The sequence below is a fragment of the Varroa destructor genome, unplaced genomic scaffold, assembly GCF_002443255.2.
Source record: "Varroa destructor unplaced genomic scaffold, Vdes_3.0 BEIS01000007.1, whole genome shotgun sequence".
NCBI classification, from domain to species: Eukaryota; Metazoa; Arthropoda; class Arachnida; order Mesostigmata; family Varroidae; genus Varroa; species Varroa destructor.
The window spans coordinates 11,261,949-11,277,100 of record NW_019211460.1 but is presented as its reverse complement, the minus strand read 5'-3'; the positions used below and the strand labels follow the sequence as shown (position 1 = coordinate 11,277,100).

At 39.8% G+C, this 15,152-nt stretch overlaps 1 protein-coding gene across 4 annotated transcripts in view; it reads left to right on the top strand.

Annotated features, from left to right (window-relative positions):
- LOC111254013 (uncharacterized) overlaps window positions 1-15,152 on the top strand; it is a 213,462-nt gene that overhangs the window by 82,410 nt on the left and 115,900 nt on the right. The gene's annotated exons all lie outside the window — the stretch shown is intronic.

Below are 15,152 nucleotides of genomic sequence, written 5' to 3'. Positions count from 1 at the left end.
GTCTTTTTTTAACCAAAAAATGGTCTAGTTTTACCAAATTTTCCAACTTTTTTTTTAACAGGAGCATCTGTCACATAAAAATTTTCGACTTGGAAGTGACATATGCTTTAGGTCGTCCCTTCCAATATTACATCTTGAGCATAAACAGCACAATTTTTCTTATGGGCCCTTAAGGTACAAAGGATTGTAAATTTTGAATTGATAAATGAATTGTAACATATCGAAAATGTTTGCACTTGTTTCACTTATATTCAAAACATTCGGTTTTGAGCCTGAGTAAAGGCATTCGAAGAGTCGTAGCTCACCTGCCACCCCTAACTCTCAGCTTTCAAGTCGCACCGGTCACCTGAAATTTCACTTACCTGCGACTTTTAAGCCATTTTGGCTAGAAAAACGGTCGATATCCTTTCGCTAGATTTGAATTCAGTATTATATCCATCGCGTATAGGAAGGTTTCCGTGATGACGAAATCATGAAACGGATTAGCCGATATTCTGGGGCAAGATGTGGCCGTAAGCCTGAGCTTGAAAAGACAAATTTCTAGTGTATGATGTAAATCGTCCTGAATTTGGTTCTGTCATCTTATGCCGGTTTTAGTCTGGGACATTTGTTGTTTTAGCCTTACAAAGGATTCTACATTTTTTTTTGACAAATTTCTGAGATTTTAAAGGCAAGCAAAGGATTACGCTACTGCTTTATGTTAATGTCCAGTTCTCGGGACAAGTACTCTCTAGGCTCATCGGCGTCCTGTATCAATGGTGTCATGTCGTACAAGTTTTGAAAATTATTCCGCGTGAGTTACCACCCGAAATTAAAGGCTTGCCAACATAACTGGATAATTCGTATTATTATGTAAACGTAGAAATAGGTAGCTTCGATAATGCTATCTAATGTTCACAGTGACCGTTCTTCTATGGATATTATAGGATACATGCAAGTACGAATTTAGGAGATGGATACTGTTATATTATTTTTCAATCAATGACTTGCGTATACACTCAAAACGATTCACACCGTCTTCACTGTACGCGACCATTTTATACCTATCGCTGCGACTTCGTCATATGTTCTCGCTACCTGATGGATGAGTTACCGGAACCATGTTCGTCTTACAGGCTTTCCAGAACGATAAGGAAAATTTATCTCGCAGGCCGCCACGATTTCTATTACCTTGTTTGGCCTATTTTCTAATCGTTTTACTAATATTGTTCGAGTATCACCAGCATATAAAGTACACTAAATAACGTGCCCTATCATGCGTAAGGCCAACATCTATCGCATTGCTTCCAGATCTCACAGTCCGCGTCTCTTTTGTTGATACCTAGCCATAATCGACCTGTAGCAAATGCCAGCGTTAAGTTACCAATTCCTGCTAAGTGCAAATGCGTAAGCGATCACCCACTTATACTTGGCCAATTCATCTTATGCCTCATTCGTCATGAGGATCCTGGTTTCTTGGACCCTTACCGTCACCCGTTTATACGCATAATCTTTGCGTGGGCAAGTATGACTGCATTTGAGCATGACTCTATGCGTGCTCTAGAAACACTAACATCGTATCGCATTCTGCAATGCGATACAAGCCCAAAAGCAGGAAGCTATAGAATATACAGACGGAGAGTGGTGGAAAGGCAAAAGAAAACGGAAAGGCCCACAACGCGAGCTGATGGCAGACGACGTCTGGGCTAGTTTTGAGGCTTACAAAACATAAGACGTTATTAGAGCTAGCGATGAACAGGCGCACTAACTAGCTAAATACGTAGAAAACTATGCCGGCAAAAACACTAACATATCCATGGAATATAAGGGTCGAGAGTCTGGCCGTTGCGATGTCAGTAGAAAGTACATACGCAGAGGGATACCTGGCCTCTAATTGACCCCTAATTTTTTTTATCGAAATCCAATGATTTTTCTTTTCTGCTCCTTCTTTTATCTGTCTTTTTGAAAGAAAACGTCCTGAGAATATTAAAAAATAGAAAAGTCCACTCTGCTATTGTGAAACTCATTCAATTGTGATTTTTTTCGCCGAACGGCACGGACTTCGGCGATGGGCTCTAAGTAATTTAACAAATAGCAATAATTTCAATCAGAACTCTGATAAGTAGAGTAGAATCGATGCCAATAAGCTAACCAGGGGTAACTGATTAACTGATGAATCAAAAAGGAAAATTGTTTCAGCCGGTGCAACCATAAAAAAGGCTAAGTCATTGTTCCCTTTGTGCTCTACTTCCTAATCAGTTTAATTTGGAGAACAGGTCAGAATTAATTGAACCCTCGTCCCAGGCACAAGTCTGGATAAATCTTCCATGGAGCCTCCGTTGAGTAAAAATCAGAGATTTAACAGATAGCTTTTTAAATAGTTACAAAGGCTTTCATTTCTTCTGGAAGTGTTTCCAATATGTATTATTTCGCGCAACCACTACATGGTTTGCCACTGTCCTTACCAAAGGGTATTTCGAATGGGCGTGTTCAGCGTCTAATATAAGTTTTTGTCTCTATAAAGACATAGTCAATTCATGCTATGTGTAACGTTGCATATCATTCTGCTACATCTGCGAAACGTTCACCTGCACCCATCTCATGTCACTGCTATTTGGAAAAGACAGTCCCTCTCGCCAAGCTTATTACGAACTGGTGTTGACATCTTCAAAAGTAGAACGGTTTAGATGACGGTCGCCGAAAAGGATATACGGCAGGTTGAAATCTGGGCCATAGTTTAATGCGCTATGTATCTAACAAGCTACGAACATTTTGGAAATTACGGTCGTGATAGACATCCTTAAAGACAAATACGGCGGGAGTATATTAGTAAATATTTACCAATCGCTACCGTCGAGAAGAAATGAGGTTTCCGAGAACCCGTCCGTTTTGTGGCTAAAAGGGGTGCCTGTAACGCTTTAAACCTCTTCGAGAAAATACGAATTCTAAGGCTCTACATCTCTATTACGCTCTACAGCGCTCTATAAGGCTCTACAGCGCTATTACGAAATTGGCCGTACAGACCACTATTGGTTTTGTGCAAAGAACGGTATATAACTAAACTGGGAAGAGTCATGGTGTCGACAAAGAGATATGAACTTGGCTTGTGAGAAGGATATCTTTTAAGCCAAAAATAGTGATCGATCTACCATCGATCCTCATTACTGGGCGATGTTAAGGCGAATTTTGCATAGCCCATATACTGGTAGCGAATGGGGTACAGGGACAGTATTATGTTCTGGAAGTAAGTGGGAACCGTAATTATAAGTGCAACGTTCCACAAAACCAGCCTGATCACGCTGAAGTTTGAATAACTGTAATTTTTTTTATCCATGATCCTGATGCAGAGTTTATTCGCGTTTAAACATCATTTGTGATTGATAAGATACAAATGTGATGCATTTGCTGACGGCGCTATTTGCTAGCTGCGAGAAAGCACCATGACAACACGACAAACGCAAAGATCAATACTCTTGTATCATACAGCTTCACTTTAGTCCGAATCATCCATATAGCTCTCGAAGGCAGTGTAGTAATACTACTGAAAACCACGACAACTTCTATAAATCGGAATTGCCCTTAGTCTACTTTAAAGAACGCCGTTCTCGAACAGGCGAAGTCATTTTACTTCTTTAGAACTCAACAGATGTCCGATAAGGTATAAAAGATAGTGCTTTCCTAGCTTGAATAGTCCTATCTTTTGTAATTAATAGAAAATAAGCTAGATAACTCAAATCATACCAAATTTCTGAAGTTGCGTGATGTAAGCTTCACTCATTGCATTATCTTGTTTTTTTTGCAAAATACCGCTAAATAGGAGCAGGAGATGGAGTCGATAACACAAACATAATAAAGGTAATGGTTTTTTTTTTCGTTTGTTAATGGATAAGAACTTGTTGCCGTGTTCTGCCTTTTTGTTTACATGACAAATTGTTACTTTAAGTTGGAACTCGAAAGATAGATCCGCCTAGTGACAGAAAACCGCGATTTTTAACCCTTTCTATTCGTTTTCTATTTTAATAAAACAACTGCCGAAACAAGCGGAATTAGGTGTGGGAACTTGTTTCCGTACGGTTCCGCAGACGGGATGGTAAAAGCTGAAAAGAGCTTTGTAGCTCGAAGTTCTACTAAAAAAAAAAACAGTTTGCGGAGTTCAAATAAGGGCTTTCACGCCAATGAACGCACTTCAACCGATTTTTAATATTACGCAGTTTTCAAGAAGGATATGTGCTAGATAAGCTTACGGGCCTTAACTATATACATCTCTCATCATATGTCCAACAAACGCCCATGATTAGAGGACTTATATTCAAGATAAACTGGAATAACTAAAGTTCCAAAAATGTTATTTGACGTACCATTTATGAAATGACACTGAAAAACTTTGTAAGAAAGAGGAAGCGCCACCCAATAGAGCATATGCGTACAACTTGAGATGAAAAATAATTAATAGAAAAATACGTTGCCTATACGTCAACGGATGAGATGATACATAAGTGTTTGCGGAGTCTTCGATTTTGACAAGTGATTTGCGCAAGCGGGCCTTCTGCACAGCTACTAAGTATAAATTGTTGGTTTACATCATCCAGACGTGAGCGCAGCTCTCGATTCGTATCTTTTGCATGCTTTTATGTTTCTTTCTCTTTATAAGAGCTATCTGCCACGGTCCGTCCTGCACGGATCGAGACCATGGAGATAACGGAAAACATGCAACATTTATATTTCAGGACAGTCGGGCTGCCCCATATGTTGGACGAACGATAATACAGGCGCCGATGCATTATTTTTCGGCCATTTAGAACGTCGAGTACACTTAGTTACTCTTACCTACCCTTAAATAGAGTACTATGTAACATATATTAGCTTAAACAAAGATGGATATCGGAATATACAAACTAGTATCTAAAAAGTGCGATGGATACACATATTTAAAGGGCTGCCAATCGCGCCCGGGTGTTAACTGGATAAGGTTAGCGTGACGCGTCGCATTTTAAAAATAAACTATAGTCTTAAGCAAAACACCATGCTTCGTTCTATCCCTAGAGTAATTCGAAAATTTCAAAGAATAACTAGACTTTGGAGCTCCTGTAATAGGACCTATTGATATTTTCCATCGCCATATTATGAACCTCAAGAAGCGCGTGCATATCGTTTGCTTCAAGTCCACATCTCTGTTCGTACGTAGGATCCAAACCTATAGCGAATAGGGTAACATCTCTGACATTCCACGCGTCATATACGAAGTCTACATGTTCTCTGCAGAGGAAACGGCCTTGATAGTCCTTTTTTTGTAACAACGGGGGTGTCTATTACTAAGTCTATTGCTAACCGCATGACCATTAGATTAGTATTCGTTTACGTGCGTGTGTGTGCTATGCGTGTCCGACGTGAAGAGTGGCCATTTTTCCGGCGATCTGTCTTGTTGTCTTTTCGTGCCGAGCAGATCTTCGTAGCAGTACTTTGTCTGCCGCTTAGAAACAGAGTGACCCTTGCGATAGAGGAAACAGTGCACGGCCAATCATGGCTTGGTAGAACCGTATCTCATTTTGTAGCGACATCCTGCGGAAACAAGGTTGCGATGTTACCCTTTGCCATCTAACTGCCTTTATACATACACCAAGAAAAAATGTATGTACGTTCACGAGGTCTAGGAGGTTGGCTGGGCGGTCGTTTCATCGTCGAGTCGTTCAGGATGTGATGTTTGTGACCCCTGACAAGATGGAAGAATGAGCAACGTAGGCAAAATACACAGAGGCAGTGGCTACGATGTGTATATCGAAGCAGTACTATACAAGGTGCACTGCGGCGGGTACCGACCGAAAACTGGCAGGTGAGCAAAGAGGGATTAGCCGTAGCAGTAACGGCACCAAGTAACAGATGCATAAGGGCTGAAGAAGCATGAGAAACGTAAAGGACACGACCTCTGTATTGCTACTAGATAACTGCCCAGCTTGATGACCAGCTAGGTAACGGCGTGCCCTAGTGAACATATTTCTCGATCAGGACTGGGTGAACGCTGACATGTGGGTTCAGCCGGAGAGATACTGCATTCAAGAGCCTTGTACATGACTTAAATGCCTGACACGTGCGTCGTCATTTGTAAATTCGGAAAAAATACAAGTTTTTATAATAGATGTAAGTATATGTTAATACAGTTATAGTTATTCTGAATTGAATGAGAAAACGAGCTTGTTCTTTAAGGAAATCGTTTTTTAACATAAACTCACTAACTAATATGAGCAAGCGATCTAATTTATATTTTACGGTACATATGATGACTAGCAAGAACTTCCATTCACGCATGTTTATATTTATGCAATATGTGAGAAGCTTTAGCCTTAAACAAATAATAATAAAGCTGACGTGGCCATTGTAAGTTACATGTTTCGCATATAACGTGTGTTTGTGAGCTTGTTTGAAAAAAAAATTTATCAAAACACTACTTTCGTTGGACTGGATAATAATATAGGAACGCGTCGTTTAGTCATGCAAGTAGACCGTATTCAATAGGTAATCAGTGTTTAGTATTATATAGTACTATATCACAGTTACGTAAAAATGGCTACACTGCCTGTGCTGTGCAAGGATTACATAATGTATAGGCAATAGACAACAAAAAAAAAAACAGAAATACATACCAACAAACCTAACACTCCTAAAAATGCTAATAGGCCACACTCCGCCGTAGCTCTGGCTATCGAGCTAGATGTAGGACAAGTCGTGATACAAACAGTCATAGTTCAACATAGTTTTCCGAACTCGGCCGGAAGTAATTAGAAAATTTTTGTCGGCCGAATTTGCGTGCGTCTGCAGCTCTTTTGTGTCTTACAGGAGGGTCATGCAGGGAGCACAGCGCATGCAATTGTATGCGCTGTGCTCTTTGCAAAGCCATGATACCGTGATATGCACTAGAAGGCCAGGTCAACTACCATACGAACGCTGTAGGGTTCTAGCTTTACGGGTTGCTAATTAGTGTTTCCCAAAAGTCAGCAGCTTCACTGTCGTCCTTCGATAAACGAGATATATAGGTACAAACCTTAGCAGAGTAAACATTGCCGTTTTCGGCGTCGGCGTCTCCGTTCATTCGTTTTATGGGACTGGCCCACTATTGCACTAACGAAAGGCACGGCGGGCGGCGAACAGCGAGCGCACTAGTTTGTTCGCCCGTCCACTGGTAGGCCCAGATGGTTGAAAGTGGTGTTCTAAAGCGGAAATTTGGACATAGACACAGCTACTCCGGAAGTGGTCACAGGCCGTCGCTTTGGTAGCCCGTTCGTTACCTCAAGTCCCTGACTACGTCGACACCGTCTTCTCTACGCTCAAAATCGGGAACGAGTGAGTTTGGGGCTGTATAGTAGACAGTACATCGTAGACGCGCCCTTGTAGTACGGCAAATCGCTAGTCTGTCGGAAGTCCAATCCCTAAATTGTGTGCCTCACCTTCGCCAGCAGTGGGTATCGGATCCAGTAAGACAAACTAGGGAACTGGCAGATTTGAATAGGTCAGCCATCTTCTCACCATGCGATTCATCTCATGCTCTGACTTCTCTTCGTTCCTGTAGCATGTCCAGTCTACAACTATAACAAATTAAACCTTAAAACTATACGCTTGATATAATTATACGGTCGCTTTTACAGCTGCTTTCTGAATTAAGGTCGATAGAAGAGCCGACAAAGACTTCAGATTAGGAAAATAGAAAGGCATTCTGGTAAAATAGGTTTACTGCGGGACAAATGAAGGATCGTTTAAAAATTTAACGGTAGTTTATATCCTGTATTGACGCGCTCTTCTTGCACGGCTGTTTCGGCTGCTCTGCTCCGACAAAATGTCGTAGGAAAACAGGAGCCAACACGGAACAGGAGACAGGACAGAGGATAGAAGCAAGGAAGCAATGAAAAGAAGTACTATTCAAGGTAGAAACAAGGAGAAAATAATAGAACTGCGTAGACGAGACATGGCCTCCCTCTGATGAGATGCGGATATTTCTAGATTTCACAAACAAAGCTGTCGAAGGACAAAACTATCAAGCCTCATTAACTTGCATCGCGCCTTTGCTACATATTATCTATCGCTCACTTATGTTTGGCCCGCTTTACCGCTCGGTGCTGCCCAGTTTTGAAGTGGGCGACCCGGAAACGACAAAGGTATCTCAGATCCAGAAAGAGATGCGGTCGTTTTGTGAGGACGAGAAGACACGCATTTTTCTTCCACCGATCGTTGAAAACTGAGGGGCAAGCGTCCTCATTCGCAAAAGACCCATAGACAACCAGCAACGAGAAGATGATTGCTATGGAGAACATGGTTTATACCAAAACCAAATGATACACTGGTGCCGTCGATCTTCACGCGTTTTGCTGTCCGTTAGTGCACTAAAAAAACAGAAGATATAGATTAAAATGATCAAATAAACCACAAGGATATCTTGTGAGCATTTTAGTTCCAAACTATAAATTCAAGATATAAGTGTGATAAATTTATGACTCGTATGAAATAGTCAATTATGAAAATTTCTCGTGCAGTCGATTCTCTCTGTTGATCTCTGCAATGTTAAACTGGCCGAATCAAAGAAAATTTGAGCCTCAAATACAGGTTCTTGCAATATGGTTCGTGGCCTATGTTGACCGTCACTTCTATCCGAAATAAATAAAAGTATACTCTATCGGGTTTCATGGAAAAATACCCGTTTGAAGTTCGAAAGCAAGTTACTGCTGTGACCTTAAAGATGAAATTCAGGCTTTCGTCCTTGATTGACATACCATTAATTATACAATACGTTGAGTGTATCCTTGCTGATACATATACTTATTTATCCACAGGCATAATTTCCTGATCAAAGACGGAAGCGAATTAACTGTCATGGTAAGTCGGGGCGCTAGTAATGCCATATCCAGCATCAGTTTTTGCGGTAATGGGCTATCCTGTCTAGGCCTTGCAAACTTTCCCATTTACGCAATGTTGTTGGCCCAGTACAGGGCCTGCAGAGCCTGTCCTTCACGATTCCAGGCCCAATTTCTCCCAAAATATGTTGTAGCTTTTCGCTTCGCTCGGTTCTTTGCATCTTGTCCTTCAGCGTGTGTGCCTGCGTCGTTGTTATTATCATCACACTTATGGGCCAGCGGCGTTTATATTCAGTTCCCGTTTGCTTTTTTACAAGTTGATTTTGCTTCTGCTCACAGAACAGCGGCGCAATGGTAGTCGACAGCAACCAGAAGAGGGCATGAATGACAGGACGCTGCACTTGTAGTACACCCCTGCCATCCACATAACCTTGCGCCAATTTCCACTTTATACATTTGTCCGTCGTAGCGACAACGTCAGTCTCTTAGAAAATTTCATTTTGTTTCCATTCGCTTACCCCAACGTCCCTCCTTTGCTATTCGTTTTATTATTTTTTGTCGTGATCCAGTTGCTAGTGTTCGTGAGCGGCAACAACTGGATGGAAGCAATATTCCCGTAGTTGTTGTTACTTGTTTTTATTGCCATTATCATGATAATTACAAATGGTTTATTCTGCCTGCTAAATACAATCAAGCATCATCGATATTGACATATGTCGTTAAAGTAATTAGATAGATAGATAGACATAGAAAAACGGTGATATAAGGTTCTATCAAATATATAGGAAAATAAATAGATGATTAGCGTTGCAGGCGAACCAAACACAGATATAGGAATACAGGACCATATTGTTAAATTACCTATTATAGTACAACCTTTGTTAGCTATTTTCTTACGTATTAAAACGAACATACGATAGGTGGTAACTATTACAAAAGCCTAATTTTTATTGTAATTTGTGAACTGCTTTTTGTTATTATTTGGTAAGGGTTAGTTAATGGGCCTACCCACATTTTGGGGGGGGGGGGGAGCATTAACTGATAATATACATATATTATAATAAACTGGTATGCTTGTGCTTGATAATCTTCTACTCATATATTATGTGAACGCATTGAGTACCTGACCTGATTCAAAAACAGATGCTTATGTTTGAATAGAGTAAGTCCCAGACCTGCTGATTATTAATATATGTCGAAAGAAAAACCTTTTACCCTTAGATAGATGCGCCATCAGATTATTATGTTATTTTTTTTACAAATACTATTAATTATATATGGCTGTTCAGAGAACTTCAAGTGTATATTGCAGCACTATGTTCAAATGAAAAAAAATTCTGTATAATCTTATTTACATTGACGAAACGGTTCCGTACTTTTGGCGTAAGTTATTGACGGTTAGCTTCGATAAGTGGTAACTGATGCTTGCCTTGGATGTACAGCTCGATCTGTTTACCCTAGTAATACTTTTGCCGATTTCTGAACAGTTTTAACCGCTTGAGCTATGGCTGGGTACAACCATATATACCATAAAAGTGTTTTTTTTTTTTTTTTTTTAGTTCATGCGATACGTACGGTACGTGAAGACTCTTTTCAAATTTCTTAGGCTTTACTTGTTGAAGTCTTAGCGTAGGTTTACATGTATAATATTTTTGTTTGTTTTAATATTCAGAAGAATCTATTAATGCGTTTTTATTGTTTTACTGTAAGATACTTCAAAAATTATAAAAACAAGTGAAGATATAGGTGCGCTGTTGAATAAAGGTTTGTTCCATACACGAAAATGCCGTATTTAAAATAGCAGCACATGACAACAAACGCGTAGAAGCTACACTTTTTTGGTTTAAATAAGACTCGAGATGATTTTAAATGACTTCCTGACACGTATGTCCTATTTCAAATAGGTTTAAAGGACCAGTTTCATCTCTTCTAGCCGTGTGCTTCACTATCATCATTGTTATCCATTTTGACCTCTTTTCCCATGTTGTTAATTGTTATTGCTACAGCACATGCATGATATTTAGTACTTATGCCACCTGTCACTTCTTGTTTTAAACTGGTCTAATATTTTTAGTTTTTTATTAAGTTATTTATATTGATTCAGTAACTAATCTTAACTAGTATATCAATAAGGCGGGCCTTACAATTTGTTTCAATCTGTCTCCGTGGATAGTAGGCATGTATCGTATGCAAAGTATATGATGTTCTATGTAACATAAAAATGGTCTAAAGCCTCGTAGTTTTACTTTATCTGTTCTTTATGTAGCAACCAACTTTGCTACATTTTCAACTGTTTTGCTGAATATAAGGTAAATCATTTTGCCTATCAGCTAGTTTCGATTTGCGATATCGAGGGCTTCTTTTTTAGGTCAAAAAAATAATCGATATACGTTTACCTTCTTCGGTGGCGCGTACCCAGGTTCTTGATATCAGAAAATCAGTAGAAACGTTACGCATGTTCTACATTTAATCAAAATCAAAGCATTACCTGAATTTTTCACTTATTTATTATTGATGATTATTATTATTAGCAAATTATTTATTTATTTTTTAGCAAAAATCTACGCTGTCGGATCATTGTTATCGGCTCAGTAATGGATCTTTGAGACCGTGTTTCACGTACCGGACACAAGCGTGAGCAGGAAGCAATCTTTCTAATAATAACCGTTTATCAGATACCCGGACCAGTTCATCGGAACATGTTCGGAATTATTAACGGCTATACAACATATAACAACGGAAATAATTAAAGTAGCCGCCATTATTGAAATCGCATCTAAAAGAAAGAACTTAATCGTTTTTCACACAAGAGTTTACTGGATATTACCCGGGAAAGTTAGTATAATTATATCCAGTTCTTGATGACTCAGCACTCTCGTCACTTCATCTATGTATATGTGTGTAAACGGCCTTGGGTTCGTGTGAAAAGGAATTCCGATCGCTGTCTATGCAGACTATGATACTAAAACATAGACTCTTCGTTTTACAACTTCTCATGCACACGTAATCGCGAACCGTGATATAATATTAGGATTTTGTTATCCTAGCATTTCTTTACTCTCTTCAACAGTCGTGCCGTGCACTATCCGAATCAGCGGGAGCAATTACCCGATTGACGCACAGCTTACCCCTTGCGGTAGTTAGCCTCGTGTTAGACAGGAACGAAGCGAAATCTATTTCAGTACATCGTCAAACGGTCGTTGACGACATTATCGCGATTTTTGCCCCTCTCGTCGTTTATTTCTGCTGAGAAATGAAAAAGTTCCCCTGCAGATGGCCGCGAACCTAGTAACTGGCGCAATATGTACCAAATAATGAGAAATCGCCTTGAAGTTGATGCTCGGGAGACGATTCGTGGGTTCTTCGAAACTTTTGAGATAACCTTGCTATCGGACACTTTTCTTCCACAGTTATCCCTGAAGCCACGCACATTGTAAAAAAAAGATAAACTGCTTCGTTCAAAGCTAGTCTCGCAATGTTGCTATAATGCTTCAAATGTTCTTAAAATTCTGCGCCAAGGTCTGGACCTTTTTGCGTCCCGAGCCTGTTTTGGCCCTCTGCATCGCTGGTATTTCAGAATAATTAGATAGTTTTTGTTGATTTTCATGATGTCGCCAGGATCTGACAGCGAAACTACTTCTTCGTATGTCTGTTAATATCTTGCTGTGCACAGCCGGGCTTAAAATCGCTTTCTGTTATAGTGACCATGATGCAAACATTTTTTCCGCTGTTTAAACCTTCTGCGGCCTTGAATCCTCAAATGTGCCTTTGATGGGAAAGGCCGTATCTTTGTTTGCCTTGTGACTCTATGTGACAGGCGATTCGTTGTATTTACTAGATGGTAATAGTGATCTGAGGTGAAAATTCAAAGTATGGACTAAAATTTTGTCTAGTAGTACGGGGTGGCTTTTTGTTTTGGCCAGCACGAGCTTATACTACGTGAACCTAATAATAATAATAAAACGGTAACTAAACTAACTACGTTATATCTGATTGGTAATTATAGATTTTTTTAATATCTTTTGAATTGAAACCTTTTGAAATTTTCACGAGCAAAAGTCTTTTTGATAGTCTTCGGGAAAGCGAATTACATTGTATGCATATAGTGCACTGGAAGCAAATGACGGCAGCTTTTCATTAAAAACCCAAGATACCAAAAGTTTCTTAAATTTCGGGATGAGGTTTCCTTTGCAGCTTGCTTCGGGGTTAAATATTGTTACATATAAAACTTAGCCGTACCCTGTTCCTCTCTAATTAGCAGCGTGGGCTTGTGTGCAATATTGATGCTCATTTGCTCGACTAAAAAAATGGGCTAATTTCAGTGATGTGTACTTGACAGTAAACCTATCACACAGTTAAAATCAGGGTTGACGATTTGAAGAACCCATAGAGCATTAAATCTGGTCTGAATCAATCCACACATGTTATGTGCTAAAAAAATGGCACATCTTGATACCCACTGCTATTCTGTTTAGTGGAGAACAATGCTTTCATTACATGTTTATGTGTCAGAGATTGGGCTAACGACATACTACAGGTAAACTACGTATACATCCGTCAGAGTTAATCGATAGAAGTTTTAGCTTTTACCATAGCTTTCTCTATTGCTTCTCTTCGCTGTCGCTTCGCCCTCTGATGCCTGGCTTCCTTCTTTCGTTTCGCCATTTCGGTGTGTCTGATAAGTCCACAACATGATGCTCAGTATCCGTCATCTTTTTCATTACGGCCGCAAGTCACATGAAAACCACGTGGTGGGCAGAAGTATTCTTCTATTCCAGAAGAAAAGCTATTCAATACAACCCCGCGTGGTTTCTCTGATTAGCGTGAACACTTGACTGTTCTTCTTCATATTGTACTGGATTCTGTGCCGGCGCCACACAAACCTAGTGTAATTCAGCATTATTCAAAATCAATCTAGGGAACAAAAAGAGAACTCCATTTAATCTAGTTGTCGAGGCAGCATGTTGCCAGTATCCTCTTCAACCTTTTTCCCTGTAGAACAGTTTTTAAACGAGCAAGTGTTATGGCCTGGTGCACTACGCTTTGTATGGTTATAGCGCTTCACGTCTGACCGTATGAAGGTAGACAAAATCCAGCCTGTTGACGATAATAGTGTGAGTACCTGCAGGCTGATCCCCTTCTCTATTGCTTCTTCATGCGCGGTCTGAACCACTTGCTTAAGTGTCAAGTAGGTTGACGGCAGTAGCTACTATCATTATCACCACTGTCGCTGCTACCAGCATCCGACCAATTCGGATTTATTCAGATCTATTTGAATACCCGCTCCTGCATGTCCGAGACTCGCTCTGAGATACGCGCTGGTTTGGTAGATGACGTCGATACTGTTGACAGTCTAAACTCTGATCTGAGCGAAGTGAATTTAAAAAGAAAATTCGAATGATGAACTGGCAAAAATCTGATCAAGAGAGTTAAACAGGAGGAGGGTGGGGGAACCAATGATAGCACAAGTTCGCCGTAGCATTAACTAAAATCGCTGGCAAAACAGAAAAACTTGTTGTGTGCAAAATAATACGTCAAATTGAAGAGCTTCGGGATGAGATATTGAAGCATAAAACTAATCTGATTCAAACTGGAAATCCGACAAAAGTGAATTGTGGAAAGTGAGGACAGGATAATATGATGGAGAAAGATATTCATCAAAAGGTGGCTAGAGAATTGTAAATATATTATGTTCACCCAACTCTAGTATCAATCTTTTTATTAATAATTGCTATTCATCTTGCCAACACCCAACCGTAGGAAAAGATGATGTATACCTGTATTTAGAATTTTTTTTTAATGATGAGTTTATGTAGCTAGGCTAAATAAGCAAACAGTTTTTCCAGTCAACTTCTGACACATAGCACGGGACGTCGTTCATATTTAGGTATGTTTCTGAACCGAGGCGTATAACGTAGCAATATTATGAGGACTCTCCAAATTAACTTCTATCCTATATACAGATATCAGAGGTTCGTATCACTAGACCTATCTTCACGTATAAACTCGTCCGTGAGATCTACAGCGATGTCTGTCACCTGACAGGAACCGATCATTTTGGTACTGGACGGTATATAAAGTGCTCACTCCATAGGGGAAATGGCGAAAGGCAAAATTCGATTTCGCAGACATCCTGGCTTCCCTTCCTGCTCCGTCCTTAATTGAGGCAGATCATTTTTTAAATTATTTAGAAATATACACAAGTGTTGGTTTCAAGTTAGCAAAAGACTTGCTCCACAGAACAGTCCTGAACAATACACATATAAAGCTACGTTTGAACCATTTTGTACCTAAATCAAGTAATTTCGTCCTGAGCATATCGAACGAATAAAAAAA